Below are 6,390 nucleotides of genomic sequence, written 5' to 3'. Positions count from 1 at the left end.
CAAGAACAGCTAACCCGGCTCTGGCCACTTCCTTGTACCTCTAGTCTGCCACCACTGGCACTGGATGAGATAGAGTCTAAGGGACACCTTAGATTGGGCACAGAACAGGAGGGATAGTTGGAGATGCCTTCTTTCCCTTTGTTTCTTTTTAAAATAGAAAAAAAAAAAACTATCATAGGTAGACATTTGCAACACAGCAGCTCGGAGCCTTGGCAGATCTTCTTTCCTCACCACATGGAATTCATACTTAGCTCCAAAGAGTGTCACCTTCTCTCTTCTACAGGCAAAGCTGTTCTGAGGGGACCCCCACTGGAGATAGTTAAAATTACTTGTAGCAGTCTGGCCCTTTGAAGGGAACAGTCCTGTGTGGCTATCAGCAACCATGAGAAGACTGTGTAGCTGGATATTCCAGTTAGATAAACTGTCAACTTATGGCTCATCTTAAAACTGTTTTTGCTTTCCCAGGTGTAGAAGATTTTTATTCCTTTTGATTCTTATTACAAGAGATCTCTGTAATTGATCTACAAAGTTCTGACTAGTCTTTTTTATAATTACAAACCTAAAAATTATAAAAATTACTATAATTAAACTTGGCCAAATACATCTGAGTGCACTCTGGTTTATAAACAAGTTGTCTTATGTGTTTCTGTCTGTTCAATTTGTTACAACATACACAGTTGTTTTGAGGTTTTTTTTTTCTTGTGGCATTTTGGATTTTTAAAGGTGTTTGCTTGAAACTCAGGTTGGCTTATAGAAAAATGTCACTGAAGACATGCTTCCCCCAGATTGCCAGATGATCCAAATAATATCAACTGGTTTTATAAGTACACTACATATTGTTTATATATAATATCTCAAAAATCTTTCATTGGTCAAAATGTGTTGTTATGATCTGGCTCTCATAAGTCATCTAAAACTCTGTTAAGATAATTAAATAAAGACTGTTGTGCTTAGAAAGACTACTGGTCAGGACTCCCCTTGGTAAATAAAGGAGTGGCTGCCTGGAAAAATTTTATTCCAGACTTTGTTCACAAAGGGGACCCCAATAATTTTCATAGCCTTGTGAAAAATACATTGCTGAACATAATGTGATATGTATATATTGGTCATGATCAAACAGCTAAGTTTTCTGTGGGAAAACAATAAGGTTTTATTTAAAATGCTCTTGGTACAAAACAAAATTAAAGGACAAAGGGTTTCATATAACTGATAGTCATTGTTATTTCATGGTGTATATATTTATATATTCTGGATGTATAAGTCTTCTAGGATATTTATGGTAATGATCTTTTTGACGCAGGTATCTGCCTTTCTCTTTCACTCCAGCTACTTGACATGTCAAGCCAGCATGAGATAACCAATCAAATAATAGTTTTCTCAAAAACATATATGATTTATATGTGTCACCATGCTTAGGGATGCTCAGTTGCCAAACAGACAAAACATGTCACGCGCTAAAAATAGAGGTTAGACATTATGAACTCCTAAGGTACCTTTATAGGCCAATATGTATGTTCTCTTTAGATGGCATCCTACTAAAGGATAACAAATAATGTCTTGTGATCAGAGAGAGGGTTTTGACTAAAAGCATCATCATTGTCATACAAAAATACTATGTGTGGCTCTTGATCTTAAGTTTTTCTGTATAATGTATAACTGCTTTCTGTTAACATTCTGCAAGGATTCAACTACTAAAACAACAATGGTTGATAAAAAAAAACACCCTAACTATGTTTTATATTTCAAAGTGCTTAATGTCCAGACAAAATTATAATAGTTAAACTCACTGCTCTTACTTCCCTACTAATGTCACTGATCTTCTCTTCTGGGTGTTCAACAACTAAAGTTTGGAGAACAAAACTAGAAAGGTAACTGGGTTATGAGGAAAGCCAATGTTTTGGCCCTGGCCCCTCGAGGTCTACAAGATCCAGGGCACAAAGGAACCTTTCCTACAGGATCCTACAACTTTGGTAAGTCGCTCAACCTCCTGAGCAGGGAGATTGCTGGGCGCTGGAGGATAAATGTACTGTGTGCCAAGGAGGGTCACCACAAGGGAAAAGTCTCCCACACTTTCACTGAAAGCAACATGGTCAAGCAAGGCCACGACCCATCCTGAAGGCTGACACTAAAAGAGGAGCTGAGAGGCTCTATGCATAGTTCCAAAATAATGTGTGAAGTGACTTAACTGACCTTGACAGATAGCAAGAGGTTCATGTGCATTGACACAGGTCTCACTTTAACTTGGACTTAAACATCCCGCAGAAAAGAGTAACCAAAAGAGGTATAAAATAATGCCATAGTAATAAAGCTAGATATAAAAAGGGGCTCTAGTCACTGACCCCTTCTGGCACTTTCCAGCTCCTCCAGTAGCTGACCATGGCTATGGATCATTAGGAAAAAAACCTACGGTACAATTTATAAGAGCTCAGCTAGAGTTTTATATATTTTAGCAAAATTTGTTCTTCAAATTGTCTCTTAAAGCTAAAACTAAAAAGACTTACTTATGACAAAGTGTCAGACTTATAGATAACCTCTGTCAATGACATTTGGGTCTCCTTTCTGCTCAGGTTGTGTCTGTGTAGTAGCAAGGTCAGCACTCATTGGAGTGTGCTGAGGTTTTCTTTTACCTTCCATACCCTCGAGCAGCCATTCATTCAGTGCCACAGTGCAATAGTTCTACTACTTAGTTATCTTTCTATATACCTGAACTTCTGGGTTCCTCTTGCTTGCTCACTCAAGTTGCAATCCAGTGATTTCCTGCAGTTCTCTTATTTCCTCCTAGAGTTGTGTACCTCTTGGTTTGGCCCACTATCCTGGAACGATGCTTGCCTGATTCTAGGCTGTGATCTTTGAAAGCCTTGCTGTTAATCCATGGCTCTTCTTATGAACCAGTTCTTTACCCACAAAAGACTGAGAAGTGTGTGCCTTGGTGCCCTGACACCTTATCCATCCTGTCCCTGAACTTAGACTTCTGTCATCTCTTCTGTAGCCTGTGCTCAGTCACAATATTAAACAGTGGAAATTATGAGTCCTACATATATGATAATAATTATTTCTACCACATTATTTCCATTACCACGGTACCTGGCACATGCTAAATTTTTACTGAGTAGCTGAATTGAGATATCCATTGCTTGCTCAGTGTGCTAAAATTTTATATAATTTGTCTCACTTTATGTTCTCTCTTTTTTCTGTGTGGTACTGGAGATTGAACCCAGGAGCTTCACCCTGCTATAATCCCAGCCCTTTAAATTTTTTGTTTTGTTTTGTTTTGAGACAGGGTCTTTCTAAGTTACCAAGTTGTTCAGCCTAGGCTCGAACTTGTGATCTTAGATTATAGGCATGCACTACTACACTCAGCTTGTCTTTCTTAATCAAAGTGTAGATTATATACATTAAGCACAAAGACCATAATTGTACAATTTTCACAGCTTTGTAGTTAACACTCTGTTAAGATATAGAAAATGTCTATCAGGCTACAAAATTCCCTTCTGTCTTTTGTAGTCAGGCCCTGACCTCAAGAAGCAACCCCAGGTTAGACTTCTTCGGACACAATTTCAGTCTGCCTGTTACTGAACTTCATGTAAATGGAACCATGTAGATGCCTTCCTTGTGTCTGGCTTCTTTCATTAAAGTGATTTTAAAAAAATATTTAATTTTAACCTTTAAAACAATCTTGCAGATGTATGTTGTGGTGTTCATTTTATGGGATGAAAAACCGTGTCTCAGGATTAAGAAACTTGCCCAAGTTGTTGGGCATGTGACCCAACCACACCTGACTTCTGATCCATCTGGTTCTGAGTATTGAATGTGAAGAATATGGCATCCTGAGCCTCAGATTTCTGAAATGACACATTCAGAAGACTTTTTATACAGGTGTGCCAAAACCCTGGACACTTTCCTTACTAACAATTCTCCTATAAGGTTGTCCTTCCTAGTGAGGCTGACACAGTGATCCACTTGAAGGGGATCTAGAACCTCATAGAAAAGAGAGAGCTTTGTATGTGGGTGTTCTGTCTCCAGGGTGAAAACAAGTCCATGGCATAGATATATCAGCCCTCTTATGATAGCACCAATCCTTTGCTCACATCTGCTTTCTTGGTGACCTCTACTAAAGGCTTCTGATGGGGTGAGAGCTCCTGTGAGAGGGAGGGTAGTAGAAGCGAGAGCCCTGCCCATGAGAAGCTTGCCTTTTCACGGGGAGAGTGCATGGCAGGCAAGAGGGGACAATGTACAGATCTGAGTAACAAAAAATGTAAACACTTGTGTTCATGCCAGCAGAGGTGTGCATAGCAGGGGATGCTTGGTGTGACCAAGTTGAGGGAGAAGGGAGCGGGAAAGCCAGAGACTATGACAGTGTGCTGTTCCAGATAAATGGAGCTTAAGGTAGAAATGTTAGTGAAGTCTTTCTAGAGGGAGGAAAATGGGATCTTGATAATGCAAACATTTAGAGAACATTTTTGGAGAAGGGGTAGTATTTGCCAAGACCTTACCAGGTCTCTCTTCTGCTCCCGACCAGACACCTGAAAGACTTCATGAGTATCATAATTCCTATGTTTTGGAACAGGAAACCGACTCAGAAAGTGTAAGCCTCCCAGTGCTCATAGGGGGCATGTTAGTCATCCAGCAGATGGGGACAGAGTTAGTTTTTCTTTGTTGGAGGAAATAGGGATTGGTCTTAAGCTATGATAGAATATAGTGAAAGCCAGAGATGAAAAACTGAGCTGCTAAGAGTCCATTCCAATATTAGGGGACATAGTTGTAAAGATGCCCATGATGAACTGAGACAAGTTGGCCACTGATTTCAAAGCCTCTCCCTGGCTTATTTAATTTATTTGCAGATTTACTATAATAGCTAGCATGAATTCTAATTCTGCCACCTGTTGGCTGTGTAGCCTTGCACAAATTACTTCTCAAATTTCCTTTACTGGTTAAAACATTCAGAATGCTCATTTCATACAATTACTACAATACTAAAATTTACTTCAGTGTGCAACCTGCATGTTACCATTTGTAGCACCCAAAGGTCTCCGTAGATGGTAGTCTTGCCCTGTTGCATAGATCACCCCTGCCTTGGAAAGCCGAGTGGAGAGAGGGGAAGTTGGGATGGATTCATAGTTCTCAGCAGGAAAACTGTACCTACTGTTTGTAACGGGAGAGCATCAGAAAGGAGGAACATTTTAAGAGGGCACAGATTGGGCACAAGTAAAAAGAAGATCATGGATTTCATTTTGAATGCAGAAGAAGTGGCCAGGAAAACTTATTCACATAATTACCGCAGTTGATGTGTGGACTATTGGATGGATGGATTATTTGCAGCAATGAGTTCAAAGAAAATGAGAGAATTCACAGGGCTAAGTAGCATCTAACTGGTGGCAAGTGGTGGAGAAGTTATATTTGTATGTGTGTGTGTGTGTGTGTGTGTGTGTGTGTGTTTGTGTATACAGGCAAGGATGGGATTATGTAATAAAGGCTGTGGAACTTCACCCTGGCACTTGAAATCAATGACATTTCCCCCTTCCTAATGGCTTTAAATAATTGCTATAGAAACAGGCAAATAAAGTAAGATAAATTTTGTATTTAGCTTATGTGGAAATATTATGAATAGTTGCAGACTCAGTTCTCTTTGATGCCCTTTGACAATCTGATAATTTTTGCAAAGATGTACTTAAAATGCTGTTTCATGCAAAGCTTAGAGATTCTTTCCCTTATTTAAAAAATACACGACATCATTAATTTGCCATCCTGTATATTAATTTTGCTGAGAGCACCGTTTGTTTCTCTTCCCTTCCACTTCGTGTAAAGTCAGTTGTTGACACCTCTCCAGCATGTCAAACTCTCATCGCTAATAATTGCTTAAGGACCCCTAACTTCTACAAATGTTGGTTCCAGCTCCAAACCCCATGCTAGCCCTGGAAGAAGAAGAAGGAAAAAAAAAAAAAACTAGAGGGAGGAAGAAAGAACTTCTTCTGATGAATTTTTGATTCTCCTTCTTAACAAAGAAATGTCTGAGATTCAAAGCAATAGCTTAAAGTGATATTATAAAATAGAATGTGGAGTGCACTGTTCCAAATGACTCTTTGCTTTTAATGTGGGGCTGAAAAATTGTCAGTGCCTTTTTTGATTAGATGGGAATTTTTTTTTTGTTCTTGATCTAAGAATTGAGAAAAACATGCTACTTGCATTTGAATATGGCATGAGCAGAGATGTAATGTGTAGGAGATAAAGTAATCGCAGCAATGCCTTAAGGCAGCACCTGTATCTGCGGGTCAATGCCATCTCTCTTTAGATCGCTGCTGTGCCACTCTTTCTGTGGAGGCTTTATTAGGCCTAATTAGGCGGGCTGTCACTTTTATTGGTGATGGGAAAGGAAGATAAGTAGATCGTTTG

This window comes from Fukomys damarensis, unplaced genomic scaffold, assembly GCF_012274545.1.
Source record: "Fukomys damarensis isolate Sample0158 unplaced genomic scaffold, DMR_v1.0_HiC HiC_scaffold_25, whole genome shotgun sequence".
Lineage (NCBI taxonomy): Eukaryota > Metazoa > Chordata > Mammalia > Rodentia > Bathyergidae > Fukomys > Fukomys damarensis.
The sequence above is the reverse complement of the archived record's forward strand: the minus strand, read 5'-3'. Positions refer to the sequence as shown.